The following is a 17,546-nucleotide window of genomic DNA, read 5'->3' on the forward strand; positions in this document are numbered from 1 at the left end:
TCTGTTGGAGAAAAAAGGAAAGTGTGGGTTTGAAAGTTGTGCAATATATTCGTGTGTATTGTGAATGAATGTGTGAATATGATGGCAGACATAAATATAGGGCTGTGTGATTGTGCAATGGGTTGCTAGTTGTGGTTGGGAAGGTTGTAAGAGTAGCTCTGTGTATAGATGTGTGAAGGGCTTGAGTTAGTGCGTAAGAGATTGGTAGTGTCAAAGAATAAGTAAGTACATTATGATGTTTTCAGGATAATAGTGGGTGTTATAATAATGGTGTTTAGATGAGAATACAAAGACTGTTCATGTTGAGGTGTAATGAATAAGAGTGAAATAAATGTTGATTTGAAAGGAGTGGTGTAGGCTACTATGCGGCTAAACTATACTGTACGAGTAACCGAAAGAATACACTACACTACTGCACTTACTTTGTAGGATGTGAAGAGTAGTTTTCTTCAGGTTGTTGTCTTCATGGAGGTTGTTGATCACTGCAATTGCGAAAGAAGAAAATTAGTGGGTATGTATGGTAATCGTGAAGTAATTTTAGTACAAGAAGACATTATTTATGAATGTAGGATGAGTTGTTGGTAAGAAGAGTTAATAATATTGGGCCTCATTACGAGTGTGGTGGTAACCCTGCTGGTGCTGTAGACGGTTTGTCACCAGATTCCTAATCATTTTTCAGAACCTAGATTCCCGGTGCCACCAGGACATTACAAGTTTATCTGAAGAATTGAACTTAGATGACAGAGTTAGATGTACAGTTTTTGGATGTGATTGGTGGATGGGTGTGTGACTGCTTGAAAGTAGCCAATGATGGAGTGCTACAAAGATTAAATTGGAAACAGAAGAAGGGCTGCTCTGTGTTACGTGGTCTGCAGACACCGCAGTTGTCTGCAGACAGGGCATGCCACATCCGGGTCTTTTAAGGATGCCTGGCATGGAAAGGGGACTGTGGGGATTAGCCAATGAGGTCTTCTGGCTCTGGTTTCAGAAAGATAGAGTAGCAGTTCTTTTCATTGCTGTATGTAGGGAAGATGGCTTTGGTTGTTGAAATGAGAAGACTTACTGTGTGGATGGTGGGGGATTCTTGGATGGTGAGTCTGAGAAGGTACACAAAAATTACTGGCATTTCTCCTACCATTGTATTGGAGGGAGTGGAGGTTTCATGGTATGATGTGCCTGGCCAAAACTGGGAGACTTTATTTGTACATTGCAAAAACATGTCTCTTTTCTATTGTCCGGATATCATTGTGGTTCATTGTCGAGGACATAGTTTGGGCTACATCAGTGCAATATCTTTGCAGATTTCATTGAAACATATGCTGAAAGCACTAATGGAACTTTTTCCACTTGGAAAGATAATCCTTTCACACATACCTCTTAGGGCACTATGGAGATGCACCAATGTGCTTTGTCCTCAACAAGATTCAGGAAGGTGCCTTGTGAACAAATGGGTATGTTCATTTTTGAATGGTGTTGGGATGACATCCTTCCCAAATGAGAACATTCTGCTGGATGGTGGACATCATTTGTTCAGTGATGGCATGACTTTTACTGATTTTGGTCGTGCAATATGTCTTGAAAACATTAAAAATGCACTCAGAAAGTTCCTGTGAAAATGATGTTGATGTAGAATGCATTTGAGTAGTTGTAGGAAAAGAAAATATGAAAAGCCCCAAAACAAAAGCAAATCTGAAAAAAGAAAAAATATTCTTTTCAGAGGCACCACTAAAGAGTAAATAACTTACAATGCATTACATTTCTCTCCCCACTCCCTTCAATTGGACGGTCTGTCTGCGGACACTGCGACAGTCAGCTGATGGCACATGCACATCTGGGTCTTTTGAGGATGCCAGGAATGGAAATGGCACTCTGCAGCTCAGGGGGTTAGACAATAAGGTTTCCTGGGAGTGGTACACAAGGAGAGACTCTGGAAGAAGCTTTATTTGCTGAGAGGACTACAGATGGTTATGGCTATAGCTATGTATTTCAGGAGGAAGAGTGTATGGATGTTGGGGTACTCACAGAGCCGTTTGCTGAAGGTGTATGCACAGCACTGTGGAATGGCTGAAAATCTTGGATTTGATTATGTTCATGTGCAATGGTATGGAGTGTGCGCCATGAAATGGGTGCACTTGCTCCCATTTTGTGTAGATATGGTCAGACTGCAACATCCGGATATTATCATTGTTCATTGTCTAGGGAACAATTTAGGGTATGTCACTGGAATTTCACTGCAGTTTGCAATTAAGGAGACATTTGGCATATTGAAGGAAATGTTCCTGAATTCTGGACTGATTTCCTCTCGCATTGCCCAGAGACAGATGTGGGTGTGCTCAAGTTCATTTGGTCCACAAATGGAGAAAGTGAGGTGCAATGTCAACAAGGCTGTGTGTGCATTTTTGGGAGATGTTGGTATGACGTCTTTCCATAATGAAAATATTAAATATGACATTGCCAATATTTTCCACAGAGATGGAGCACATCTTACTGATGCCAGTAATCAGCTTTTTCTGAAAAACTTAAAAAATGCTTTGAAGCACTTTTTGTAAGGCAAACATACCTTTCCCCCCTCATGCATGGCACATAATGTCACATAAACACACTCTCACAATATCATGCATATTCTGGCCCTCTCTTTCTCTCTCATCCTCACGCACTGTCACCCACGCGCGCAGTCTCTTTCCCTTCATGCAGACACCCAGGCTCCCTTTGCAGGCCCTCCCAGCCAATGCGTGCTGCCGCCATCTGTCGGAAGCGGGTGTACTGTGAGCCCAGGGGTGGGTGCTAATAAAGGCATCATCTTCAAATTGTATCTGAAGATCAGCCTGGCACCTGGGGCAGCACATCATTTGGAGCTCAGTTGTTGATCAGATCACATCTGGGGGATTTGGGAGTTCAGCAGAGCCGGAGTCAGGCGCGCGCAACGTCCCTCCCTCCCCTTCTTAAGATTTGCAGCAGAGAGAGAAGGGATGCAGCCTTTCCTCAGTGTCTTTTCCTCGGTGTCTACCATTGCTGACAGCATGTTCTTCCCGCAGTTTGACTACCTGCAGTACCTGAGCATCAGCCGGGGGATGGTATATGCGGCTGGAAAATTCCTGGTCCTCCTGGCCCTGGTTGCTGCTGCCACCTCTGGGACCCGGGCCATAGCAGGGGGGTCCAGTGAGCTGGGAGGCATCAGGCCAGCAGCCCTTTGTGCTTGGCATGTATGCGGACCATAGCCACTATGGGGCATCCTCCAAATACAGCAACTTCCTGCCCTACACCATGGAGCTGGTGCTCTTCTCACAGATGGTAAGTCTTTCTGGTGCCACACTAAGGAAATTGTGGGCATCCCCAATGTATATGTCAGAAGTACTCTGGAACGGAAAGTTAGAGAGTTTGTTTTGTGGCAGACAGGGAGTTAAAGAGGACATAAAATTCAAAGTGGTTTTTAAACAGTTCACAAAAAAGGGAGTTGAACCTTTGTTTTGATGCCTTGTCCTACTCTGACTCCATCAGACAGTAGTCTTTGTTCTATACTTTTAATGGGAAAAGTCTAAATATAACATAGCCAAGGCAGGAGAGATTAGGACACGTAGTTGAAAACATATTGAAGAACAATGTATAATGTGACAACAATTGTAGCACTCTATCTATATTAAACTTGTATCACCGAAATTCGCACTAGCAATTGGGTGCTGCTATGGTAACACAAGGTTGTCAGAGTTCTTAAATAAATTAAGAGGGGCCTTTTTGATGGTTGTTGTGTAAGGACTGTACCGTTGGGACCAATCAAGTGGTTCTCCAAAAAAGTTGCCCTTGATGTCCTCCTCACTTTTGTTCTTGTGTTTTTTCCACAGGTTCCAACACTTTAAATTTTTAGTGGGTACCTAGCTTCACTCTTGGCCCCTGGTCCCTCTTTTACCACCAGATCAAGAGTCGTATGTAAGTTTGAGCATGATTACCAAAGCGTTTTTCAAGCTCAGAATACTGTTGAAAAAACTCTGGAAACCAGACCCACCTAATATAGAAATCAGAACTCTTCACTTTGCACACATTTCTCATGCTGGAGCTGATATATCAGCTGCCAGTTGTCAACTGGAAACCCTATGTCAACTGCAGAGATCCGGTCATGATTTCTGCTCGGATGCACATTGGCGGTTCAGAAGCACTATATTTTATTTCCCTCCTGGCATCTGGGTTATGAATTTCATAATCAATACCATATGTCCTTTCTGCTTTCACTCTGGCTCAGAGTTTTTTTTACCGCAATATGTTAGAGTCACTGGAATCTGGTCAAGCATCTTTAAAACAAATGGTTTTATTTATGCTGAAATTTTATGTCGATAAATTATTTGTTGCCTATTTTTCTATATTTTTGTGAGATATTTAGAAAATGTCAATCACACCCCTTTACATGAGGTACTTTGGGGTTTAATGATAGCCCCAGCACACGAAAGGAAAGGCCAGGTTAGGACTTACTGTGAAATACCTTGGACTAATGGCAAGGCACACTAAAAAAATGACAGGCCTAAATCATTAACACAGCGAAAGGGCCTGGTGAGTGAAAGTCTAAGTCTTGCTGAAATGACGCAATGAAGAGTGTCTCATGGAAAATATGTGTCTTGCTGAAAATGACAGCCACTTTCAACCCGGAAACTGGCATCATGTTAAATAAAAATCAATTTTTGTGTGTGATCAAAATGAAAACAGTTCACCATTGAAAAATAAATGATGTGTGCAAATTAAGGGACTGAAACTGCAATGTCCAGAAGTATGTGTAGTTTGCAACATTAAATGACCATATGGTGAAAGTGTTCAGCTGCCCAAATTAACATATCATAAGGAAGGCCTGAACAGTGATAACAAGATGCAGGAATATAAGGCTTCACATGGAAAATAAATGCAACCGGTTTAAAAGAGTATTTTCATTCAGATACAACATGTACATTGGTTATGAGTTCAGGAAATGCATGATTGTAAGTTTTGTTTCTTGATGGGAAAGGGTCAGTTGCTGGTGAAAACACTCAGACCAGGGATCGAAGAACCTTATGGTGGCCTGGTCTTTAGGATAGGCCATTAAAGACCATTAGACCTTCAGAGAAGAAAGGATGATGGGTTTATTTCAGGCTGAACTAACAATAAGGCTGCAGGGTTTGGGGGAGCATTTCAAGGGAAATGAAATCTATATGGAGAAATGAGAGTTTGGATATGCATATATGTTTGAACATTACCATTAGTTTAAATGACCTATCATAATTGTTCATGTTCTCAACAACAATAATTCACACTGAGTCCATTCATTTGTCAATTGAAAGCTGATGCCAAGTCCATTGCACTGCCACCAATTTCATAATTATTCGAATTTTGAAAACTCAATGACAATCCAAAATGTATTCTTAGCTTCCCGGAATATGTACTGAAGCCAAGATTCAAAAAGATGGTAGCCTAGTGAATCATGTAACTGTATATGCATTTTAGTAATGTAGATTGCTATAATTGTTGTGCAAATTGGAGAAAAAGAAACATTTACGCATGCATTCTCGTTCAAACATGGGAGTCATCTCATTAAGTCTGGGATGATTAGGGGAACATTAATATCAACATATCATGGCATTTACTGGCAAATGACACAATGTTGCCATGTAGGGACTTTTTGGGTAAAAAGCTGACAGCTAAACAAATGGGTAAATGACAGAAGTGGTGTACCTCTCCACTTCACTTCAGTTCACTTCAATCAGGGGATTCCAAGGGCCTATCAGGGCAGGGAGTGGTTGGCTGGGGGAGGACGAAGAGAGGATAATCCTTTAATGAGAAGGGTAGCACCAATAAACTGGCACCATCTAAGTAGTAATTGGATGTGTGACTTATACATTAAAAAGCACTTGCTCTATGCAGAACAAAAAAAGGTAAGACCAGGAGAAAAGCTGCCTAGAGACCATCATTGAGGGAGAGCTGCCTGACATCTTCTAGGGCATGCCTTTAATTCACCTGGGTGGATCCTGAGTCAGCTGCCTGACGTCACTTGAGGAGCCCTATATTGAGAGGCCTTAAAATGTACATAGAAAAAGACAAGGCCCATACGGAGAGAAAGGAAAACCTGCCTAAAACCATCGTGGGTGGAGAGGCCTTAAGCTTTGCCAAGGAGAGAGAAACTGGGGAAGTCACAAGCTGACTAGGCTCTGATTCATACGGAGAGCCCGATGATGGATAAAAGCTTGTGACAATCTCTGACTGAAATGACCAGACCCCAAGCTGATCCCAGAGGAGTCTGGCTGTCTTTCCAGAGCACCCCAAAACAGTGGTCCCACGCAAATAGAATTGATCCATTTGAAATGAAACGTGTGGGGATCTGCCTGACTTCATATGTTGCCTTTATAGTGGGTGGGGGGCAAATTCGGTAGACCCTTAGCATATTTGACTGAAAATTAATTTAATCAACTTTCAAATAAATTGACAGAGTGGGGAGTTTGGAGGAATTTGAAACTCCCACCCTACTTCCTAGTGGGAAAATATATTATTGTCATTTAAAATAATTGGGTGCCTTTATTTTTCCTGTCCACCATGAATTGTCTAATGAAAGGGGGGTTCTTGACAAAAAACGAAATTCCCAACAGACATCCTTCCCAATCCTTGCATTTAAACCAAAAAGGTGCTGGTCACAAAACGCAATTCCCAACTGATATCACTTCCCAAAAGCCTGCCTTTCAATGAAAGGTGTTTTTGCCACAAAAGAAATTCCCAATTGTCACTCCTTCAACATTGTATTTAAACAAAAGGGTGTTTTTCCACAAAACGAAAATTCCCAGTTGTCAACACTCCTTCAACATTGTATTTAAAGAAAGGGGTAACCTTGACCTCTGACGGAATCCCTAACTGTCCCCACTCCCTAAATCTGGCCTTTAAACAGAGGTGTGCTGCATATCACTGGTGCCTGGGTTTTTGGTGCTGGGTGAGAGGTGCGTTGAAAAGTGAAACTCGTGTAATTCCCATTGAACAATATACACTCTCTCCTTAGAGTGAGTAAGTGACCCTAATGGCAGAATGATTTGCATTGCTTTTGGGTGAAAAGGAAACAGGGTGCTATTTGCTACATGCATTTTTACAAATCTGTATTTTCAAAAATGCAAGCATTTTCAAGTGTGCAGAGAAATCCCAGGTATCAAGCACTGTACATGTCAATGTGTAACAAGTTTTAAAATCACAACTGTGCTTTGCGTTCAATGTAAATTGTATCAAGTAATATTTGCGTTTAAAAATAAAAAAATAAAAGGAGGAAACTATGTTATGTTGAAGTTTTATTTGGTGCCCCAGTGAAGGTGGCATGTATAATCATTAAAGATTCATTGAACATAAATTATAAATAAATATATATTCTGCCTATACGACTGCCTGGTTCTTGGCTCATTGTTGGAACAGGGGAGGGATCTGCATGGCTCTATATGATTCGTATATAGGGCATGATGAATCCTAACCAATGGTGTGTTGTGGTCTCGATTAATTGGGGGGAAGCTCCCTATGTTGGCGGTGGACTTCCAATATATTTTTGCAAGGTGGGGGGCTCGTGCTGAGATTTTGCTTACTGTCTTTTGACTTATGACAAGGGCATTGTGACAGACTCTTCATTCGGGTGTAATTGCATTGAGGTGGATAGAAAGTAGTTTTTGCTGTGTTAAAGTTCCACAAAGGACTTGACCCGTGAGTTCCAGGGAGGTGTATAAGTGTAGAAAATAAGATTGTTTAGACTAACAATGCAAGAAGCAGATTGATTAGAATTGTTTTTTGATTTTGTATTGTGTGTTTAAATCAAGCAGGAGCAGGGTGATTTTACCCCTGTGGAAAGAAGGTTTCACAAAGTTGCAAAAAACTATTTTAAAATGACTACCATAGACGTGAGTGGTGCCAAGAAACATCCTCTGGCTAAACTCTTCATTGAAGGAGAATGGAGTGAAAGCAAAGCCAGAGCTGGCAAACCAGAATCGTGCTGGATGTTACCTCAGTGAGCACTGACATTTGGCTAGAAGATACAATTTTACACAAAGCATTAGAGGTATTTTACATGACCCAGAATGCTAATGCAAATGCATCCAGATGGCTCAGCTCACATCGTATTTATATTTGCACTTGCAGTTAGTGGAAGAGTGAGTGCAAAATTGGGAGGCTTGAGTGAGGAGTCAGACTGAGAAATATAAACAGGCCCAGAAAGAAATCAGACAATTAGAAGACAAAGAAAAACAGTCATATTTTTGAAGTAAAACAACAAAATCTCAATGAGCAATTACAAAATGAGGTGAAAACCCACCTACAGGCTAGGGCAGAGTGAGAGATAGAGTGTGCTGAACGTCAAGACACATGCAAAGCGAGCGCAGAAACTGTGAGCCACCTCCAATGCCAATTGAATGACCAGACTGAACATTAAAGAAGGTTGTTATTTATTTATTTATTTATTTATTTATTTATTTATTCATTTGTAAAGCACACATATCACAGAGGCAACTAGGTGCCGATTACTACTTAAGGCTATGGTTACATAATTGACGTCTTAATAGTCAGGAATCACGTTACAAGTTACACAGTACGTTACATATAAAACATTAAACAATAAATTTACATTAAGTTCAGAAGCAGAAATCACACAAATTTACATATTTATATATTGTTGCAAATCCTTGTCCTAATTTGTACTAAATTGCTGGGCTAAGAGACTATTGCAAGAGGTCGGATCTGAAGAGCAAGGTTTTAAGTTTTTTTTCTGAATTACCAGAATGACGTGTCATTTCTCAATTGGTAGGGGAGGGTGTTCCACAGTTTTGGAGTTATAACCTGGAAATTTGAACCTCCTGCTTTCTGTCTTCTGTAACTGGGAGTGGAGAGCAAGTTAGTATAGGAAGAGCGGGTTGGTCTGTTAGTATTGGCTTTGCAAATGAGGCTGCTAAAGTATTTAGGAGCCTTATTAGCAATGCATGTGTGCGTCATCATCAAGACTTTGAATTTGATTCTGTCTTGGACAGGGAGCCACTGAATGTTCCTTCTAGTGGATAATATGTGATTGTGACTAGGGATATTTAATGCTGCTCTTATGGCATTGTTATGTACTGTTTGTAATGTTTTGATGTTTCTAGTGCTAGTCCCCGCAAAGAGAGAATTGCAGTAATCAATCCTAGAAAGTATCAGTGCCCTCGCCAGGGTGATAGCGATTTCCATAGAGAGAAAAGGGTGGCTGGTTCTCATCAGTTTAGCCGTGTAGGCGGCTGAGGAGACAACATCATTGATCTGTCTATTTATTGTGAGTGTGGAATCAATATAGACTCCTAGCGTTTTTATTTTGTTCACTACTGGGATGTGTTGCCATCAATAATGAAGGAATTGTAGCACTGTGGGAGGTTACTAAGTTTCATTTTGTTTCCGATGAGGATAAGCTCAGTCTTATCATCATTGAGGCATAATTCATTCAGTGCCATCCAAGCTTGGATTGCGAGGTATATTTTGTTTAGATTATTGGTGTCTGTATCATAACATCCGGTTATTGGTATTAGAATTTGAGAATCATCCGCATAATTTGTATACGTGATACCCATTTTATCAAGTTTGTCAAACACGAGCTTGGTGAAAGCATTATAGATTGTAGGTGAGACCAAGAACCTTGCGGTACGCCACAGGTCACCGGGGCAGGGTGAGCTGCTGAAGTGTTCAAAAAGACCCTCATGGTTCTGTTAGATAGAAATGATTTCATCCAATTGATGGAATCTGGGGAGAATTGGGCTGCGCTTTCAAGGTGTTGGCATAGTATATCATGCTTGACCAAGTCAAATGCTGCTGAAAGGTCTAACAGCAGAAGGATGCAGACATCTCCTTTGTCTATGTAAAGGTCCATTTGAGTTTTCAGATTGAGTAATGCCGTTTCGGTGCCATGGCCTGGTCTGAAACCTGACTGTCTTAAACCCAGGAGGTGATTATCTTCTAAATGTTTTTGGATTTGCAGATAGGCTGCACAAACTAATATTTTAAGTAAGAAGGGAATTGTAGTTAATGGGGTGAAAATTGATTGGAATATTAGGATCTAAGGTGGATTTTGTTTAGCAAAGGTAGGACCCAAACTGTTTTTAGGTCATTAGGGACTCTGTTGGAGGTGAACGGGTTATTGATGAGACTGGTGACAAAGGGTCCAAGTTCAACTGCATAATCTTTTACCAAGGTAGCAGGGCAGATATCGCCTTTGCATTTTGGTGGCTTTAAGCTGTTGATGATGTTGATCGTATCTAAGGTTGTGAGTGGGGAAATGTGAATTTAGTTACCTTAAGGGTATTTGGTGAAAGGTATGTGGTTGATGGGGTAATGGTAAGGTTAAGTTTTGAGTTTTTTTGTTCTTTTTTTCCTTTGTAGTAATGAGATTTTGTTGGCTAGGGCATTCTGAATATTGGAGTACCATTGTTCGTCTTTAATCATAAAATCTGGAGTAGGTGCTGGTGATTCCAATTCACATAGAATGGTGAATAGCTCTCTGGTATGAGATTGGCCTTGGATATTCTTTGAGTGTAGACTTCACTTTTAGCTTTAATGATGTCATTCTTGTAGTTATTTGCTAGGGTTTGGAATAGTGTTCTATTATCTTGAGATGGTAGTTTGACCAATTTCCTTTCAGCAGATCTTTTTAAAGCCCGGAGGGCTTTAAGTTCAGGGGAGAATCAAGGATTGACATGAGCTTGGGGTTTGATCTTTTTACTTTTTAGTGGAGCAGTTTTTTCTATAGCTGCAAACATAATTTCGTTGTAGTGGCTGACCAAGGTTGAAAGGTTACTTTCCAAGTGTGCAAAATCAAGGATAGGCGTAAGTAGTGGTAACATACTGTCTCGGTTGATGTTTTTAAGGTTTCTGGATAGGGCCAAGGGTGTTGATTGAGGCTGTTTCAGAGGCTTGGTAAAAATAGTGGGGGTGAATATGATGATGTTATGATCAGACCAAGCCAAAGGGGAGTTAGATAGGATGTTGGTGGAACAGTTAGTATCAGCTAACCAGTCTAAGGTGTGTCCTTTGTCATGTGTAGGTGCAGTGATTCTTTGAATAAATCTCACTGCCAACTTCAATGGAGTTGGCCGTGAGATTTTCACAAGTGTCTAGAGGGTCATTCAAAAGTAGATTGACGTCGCCCATAATGATCACTTTGGACTGAGGTTTCATATTGTGTGCCAGGAGTGTTGTGATATCATCTTCGAAGGTAGAGATGGGTCCTGGGGGTCTATAGATGATATGAAGTGTAAGTGTACAAGTAGGTGTGAGAGTGAATTTTAGCGAGATGACTTCTTCCGACGTGAATGGTAATTTAGAAGCTATTCTTATGTTAAGGGCCTCTTTGGCTAGTAGGGCTACTCCACCTCCTCTTGTAGTAGGTTTGTCTTTCCAGTAAATGGTGAAACCTTCCCGGATGTTTAAGGAAAGGAGGGGGCCTGAAGCTGTGTGGAGCCATGGTTCATTTACTGCTAGGAAATCAAGGTAGTCCATTTTTATGGCATCTGCAATATCCAGGGAATGAGCTGTAATGGATCTGGCATTAGTAAGAGCGCCTTTTGAGGAGATTGTGTAAGAGATAGTAGGATTTGGAATGATGGTACCCTTATATTTGAAGTCTTTAGTTGTGCCTGGTGTGGTTCGGGATAGGATATGTGTGGTTGTGTGTGTGTGATGTTAAAGTGGACAGTGGTATTATTAGTCTGAGATTTTTGTTGGTTATGGCATGGAGTTTGGAGTTTATTCAGTCTTGGTTGGAGTGTGCGGGAAGATAGTCGAGATCTTCTTAGGTAGCCAATGCTAGGTTGTGATGGCCAAGGATCCCATGGGATATGAGCATCATCTGATGATAAGGCAGTAGCAGTATTCAAGAGGCGTTCATGATTATTTACGATTGTAGGTGTGTGTGAGATGTTGAGATGAGATGTGGTGATGTTGGTCTTCAGTTTTTGTTGGTTATTGCATGGCGTTTGGTATTTATCAAGTCGAGGTCAGAGAGTGCGAGATGACATTCGGGACATTCTCAAATGGCCAGTGATAGGTTGTGAAGGCTGAAGGGCCGGTGGGATTTGAGTGTCAAAAGGTGAAGCTATAACAGTCTTCGGGTGGTTGTGCAGAGTCCTTGTAGATAGGCGGTAAAGTCTAGTGGGTCCATCTGGAGACAATGAGGAGGAAGGGAGTTCGTATAATAGCAAGTCAGAATTGGCAATATCTGTGGTGGAGAAGATGTAGTTGATTGGTAGTGGGAAGTGAGAGAAAGGTGCGGTCTTGTTGAGGAATGGCGTGGGGCAGGGGATAGGATGGTGTTGAGCGCAGTGAAGATGGGTGAGTACCTGACCATATTGAATGTATGTACCTGCAGAGCAAGGCAGGTCCATTGTGGGAGTCAAGTAAGGTGCTAGGTCCAAGAAATATCAGTTTTAGGTGGCAGTATATGTGAGGTGGCTGACAAGTAGGTGAGCAGTGGTGGGCTGCTAACAATGTGCTACCTTATCTGCAAATTGCAGTACTAATCTACCGTGTCAAGAGGACAAGTGGTGGAGTAAGACTAATTTAGGCTGCTAGGTAGAGGCTTAATATTACAATGAGCAAAACGCAAGTCATGTCTAGCAGCTACAGCACATTTGGGTAAATTGAATTTGGCTGCAGTGGTCTAAACACGGGATGAAACCGGTAGGCTATTACCAATTTATAGACAACAAATGCACAGGCAATATAGGCCTATTATGACAATGCACAGGTCGGGTCTAGCGGCATAGGTACATTTAGGAAATGCAAACTTAGCTGCTGTAGTCAAAGCGCGAAGTGAGGCAAGTAAGCTACTATTATTGAACCTTCTTCAAGTGTACAAAGTAATACTGATCACTGTGGCATGAAGACAGGTGGCGAGAGTTAGGACTAGGGGTGGCAGTACAGTTGCGTGATGGGAGACAGCGGCAGATAAAACGTGAAATCAGAAGGCAGTGCACAGGTGGTTGGCAGAGCATACAAAATATAGCAGGAAAATGCTATTTGCAGTGGCAGAATGGTACAGCGCAAAGCATATATATCGTATATAGTTAGACAGTACAGTACACAACATAGGTAGGTAAATAGTATATTGCCAAACTAACTTTAAATATGTCCTATGAATATAATTTACAGTAATCACGGCAAACAATATAACACTATGCTATGCAAATGGAAGAGGAGCACAGATATATGGCGTGGCCTAGTGCAGCTCATTTAATGAATAGCGGTGGCAGGAGGAGAGTCTCATGATAATATTAGCCAAATGGTGTAAGTAACAACATAAGGCACTGGTTGAGTGTGCGGTGTAGCACGCTTACCATATGGTATTGTTCGCCGGACGATCAACAGAGTTAGAGAGTTCTTTAATATTGTATGGTCAACAGAGTTAGAGAGTTCTTTAAGATTCTAGTTTGTTTTTTCTGGATCAATTGCAAGAGGGCGAACAGCGGTACAACGTGAGGGTGCACAGAAATTAGTGTAAGAGAGGATAAAGTGGGCCACTGTACGTCTGTATATGCACGGATAGGCACAGATAGGCTACACAGGCCTTTTAAGGAGGCCTTCTGAGGAAGGCTGGCTATCGCCTTCTGGCAGTGTGTAGGCCGGGAAATAGAGGGCTACCACCAATCCAGAAGCACAGCTTGCCTCCGTAGTTGCTTAGCAACCCCAGTCAACAAATCCAGTGTCAGCCATTTTCTGCAGGCTGCTCACAGGATTTGCAATGCACAAAGGAAGATCTCTGGTGTGCTGGGTTACGGCAACGCAAGGGGTGGTCCAGCAATGAAGTAGATTCAGGGGTCAGGGTAGCCAGGCAGGGTTACCAGCTGGATCGATGCTGTGGCAAGGGTGCTACTTCTCCAGAAAGTGCACTTGCAGTGAGGGATGGGCTCCTGCCCTCCTTCCCTATCTGCGGCATCTGGGGAGTTAGTTAGATGACAATATGGCCCTCAAGCAACAAATCAAGACATACTGAAAGGGATTATAGTCAGTTCATCATAAAAGAGATGGACTTAAAGCAGGAGTTTGAGAAATTGCTGGACAAAATGATTCAGGATATACATTCTCTGAAGAAACAGAACTCACAACTAGGTAGAGACCGAGATGCATCAAAATTGAAAATGGATGAAGAAAAGGGACAGTCAAATTCTCAGGAAATGGCCAGCATGAGAGAAGAGAGCTTGGCGCTTGTGAAGCATGTGAAGCAAGCAGAAGCTAACCTGATACAGGCGGCACATTGCAGGAATGCGCAGGAAAAGGAGATTTGCTTCTTGAAAGACAAGCGCCAAGAATATTCAAGCATCATACGAGACTCCCAGAGAGAAAATGAAACATGTCAGGAAGAATAACAGAAAATGAAGGGACGATTGCTGGCTCAGCGTGGGGTGCTAGAGACCAGTCAGGCCTTAGTGTCAGAATTTTAAAAAACAGCTTTCTGGATACCAACAAGAAATAAAGACAAAGGGCCTCATCACGAGTTGGGCGGTAACGCCGGCGCTTTTAGCGCCGGCGCTAATAGCCCTACCGCCAAACCCCCGGTGCTATTAGCACCGGATCACGGGTTTGGCGGAACGGTTAGTTCCCATTCCCCATTGGGCCCATTCGTGAATTCCTCCTTCCCCATTCCGCCCAATGGGGAAAATTTGCGCTATTACCGCCGGTGGATTTCCCGCCAGCGGTAATAGTGCCGAAAATCGGCACTTTTGCTGCGGATTTCCCCCCAGCTGTGCACTGGGGGGAAATCCGCCAAGGCCATGATCTGGCGGACCCTTAAATGCAGCGGTAATAGCGCTACCGCCACATTTAAGGGTTACCGCCAGTCTCATGATGAGGCCCAGAGAGAGGTAGGTGTGATAATTTTATAAATGAAATTGAAAAATATAAACAGGCCTTGAGGCACCCTGAGCAATTCAGATTAGAACATATTTGAATTGCATTGCATTTCCGAAATTGACATTTTCACCTGAGTGCTCAAGTTCCTTTGCAAGACTGGATGACCAGGATCATTATGAATGGTCTTCCTATAAGGCGGCCATTTTTAAACATTTCTTAACACACAGAAACCCACAAGAGGCCTGTAGGGCTGCATATAATATGTGGGGAGGATCAGGTCCCTAGGGAGTTTGTGCAGGAGTTAAAGCATGCATTTGCACAGACTAAGCAGTGGGTGAACACACATAGTAGGGAGAATGTGACCACCTATTTCCATGCACTCCCCAAATACATTATAACTCAGTTGGTGCTTGATTTTCATGAGCACAGGGCTCTCGATTGGGTCATTTAACCAGCCATCAGGATCTATGAGGTCCAGGAGCAAACTGACTGAGATTTAAAAAATAAAAAAAATAAAAAAAACATCTACTACACCTGCCGCTGCAAAGGTGGCAGAGGTGTGAGCTACCCCTCCTTTGGACCTGGAGATGGGGGCCTAAAAATACCCCTCCTATCAACCATCAAAATTCCCCCCCGCCCAGGCCCAATCGAATGGTAGTCAGGCAGGGGTGCAGAACACTGATCCCTCTGCCACTGCCACCTATGTAAGCCCTAGGTATAAGGGCACCAAGCCTATCCTGGGGTATTTATGCACTTCCCAGGCCCAGGAGGGGGAGATCAAACCAGGTAAGTACTGCCCTGTGAAACTTCCTTTCAAACTTCCCTCAGGAGAGAACTATCACTCCACCTCCCAACGTGAACTTTTCCCGAGATACCCCCCAAACCAGAACTTCCAAAATAATCCTCTCTCTCCCTGCTTCCAGGGCAACAGATCCCTGAACCCGGGAGAAGGGAAAGTTACCCTTTTCGGGAGTAGCAGAGGAATGACTCGAGACCTCCCTGCATCCCAGAATAAATCATGCAGCTGGAGCGGCAGGTCCGGCACATGATGGATGATCTGGGCACTTGCCGAGGGCTCAGTCCAACCCTCAAAACCCAGATTGGATGCCCATACGGGAAAGGATGGGTGGACACGTCTGACAAGCCACAGGTTCCTGAAGAGGGGGCTTAGGTGGAGGGTAGATGCTAAGACATAGAGTAGAGGAAGCTTCCTTTCTCCCCCAGACAGAACCCCTAGAAACCTCTCAGTCGAAAAGTGACTCTTCTACCTCCAGGATGTTACAACAAATAGAGAAAAGGGTAAGTAAGAGAGGCCAAATAATAACACACTTTGTGGAGGAGCTAAAGATCATCCCCTTTGAAAGAGAAGAGTCACTGGAGGATTCAGGTAGGCAAACATTCTCTTTCAGGAATGAGGGGTCCCTCCCAAAGAAACATGGGTCCCAAAAGACACTGAGTTGAACAGGGTAAGTATGGAGACCGTCCCAGATAAAGCAACTCTTCAACGCCACAAATGTGAGCCAGACAACGTAGAGAGGGAGGAGATAGTCCTCCTCAAACAGGTTCTGTAAACTATCTTGTGGTGAAGGGGGACAGCAAAAAATCAGGGAAGAAAGAGGATTCCCCAAATCTTCCCATTGTTAGTTGTAAAATTTTCCCTACTGATTCCCGATCCCGAGCATGAAAAATCACCCATGATCACACAGTGCTGGAGTTCAATATCAAGAAAATGACCACCGGACTGGAAAATAAGTCACTTTCTTTGCACCCTTTGCAGATTTTATGTGCCAGTCAAGGTGCTGGGTCAGTGTGAATTATCAGCTCTGGTGGACACTGGGTCCCAAGCCACCCTCCTATCCAAAAGGCCTTTCAGGAAGGGTGGTGGGTCATCAAATTCCCCTCATACCTCTTCCCAGACAACTCCAACATTTCAATGGGAATGACATTTCCGTTGAAGGGAATGCAGACCTGGAAATAAAAATCGGGCTCTAGTAACAGAAATGGCAAACCCACCTAGGGTAATAAGCCTTTCTACCTTATGTGGTACACAATATATTATTAAGAAAAGGAAAGCTATGCATGTAAATCGCATTCAAGGGACCAGGTAGTGTTGTTCCACCTTTCAAATTCTAAAACACATATGTAATATCACAAATACATTGGGCCTCATTACACGGAAGGCGGTAATCCAGGGTGCTATTAGCACCCTGGACCATGCCGGTAAATTACCGGCACCGCCTTGGCGGAAAGAGGATTTACCGCCCCATTCCAAGGTTGGAGGGGCGGTAAATCCCCTTTCCGCCATTGCCCTTCCCCATTCCCATTTCTGCCCCATAGGGCTCTATGGGAATGGGGAAGGCGCTAATTACGGCACCGCAATTTTGCGGTGCCGTAATTAGCTCCGAGGTCCCTTAGCGGGTTGGTACTTAACGCCTGCAAGAAGCAGGCGTTAATTCCTCCAACCCGCAAAGGGACCTCGTAGTACGGCGGTAAGGGTTAACGGTCACCGTTGCCATTAACGGTGACCGTTAACCCTTACCGCCGTCCGTGTAATGAGGCCCATTGTATTAAACATTTATGCAGACACAAAGATACAATATAATAAATATACATATAAAATCCATAAACATTGGCTGACATTGGTTGAACAACCAGTGACAGTCGCGGCTCCACAGCACACAATTGGTTTACTGGGGAACGATCTCCTGAGGAGGTTATCA

At 42.9% G+C, this 17,546-nt stretch overlaps 1 pseudogene; it reads left to right on the top strand.

Annotated features, from left to right (window-relative positions):
- The first annotated feature begins 3,201 nt into the window (after positions 1-3,201).
- The window catches only part of LOC138480647 (iroquois-class homeodomain protein irx-1-like), a 59,333-nt pseudogene continuing 44,988 nt past the window's right edge, over positions 3,202-17,546 (top strand).

This window comes from Ambystoma mexicanum, chromosome 5p (assembly GCF_040938575.1).
Source record: "Ambystoma mexicanum isolate Mex_15411 chromosome 5p, UKY_AmexF1_1, whole genome shotgun sequence".
NCBI lineage: Eukaryota > Metazoa > Chordata > Amphibia > Caudata > Ambystomatidae > Ambystoma > Ambystoma mexicanum.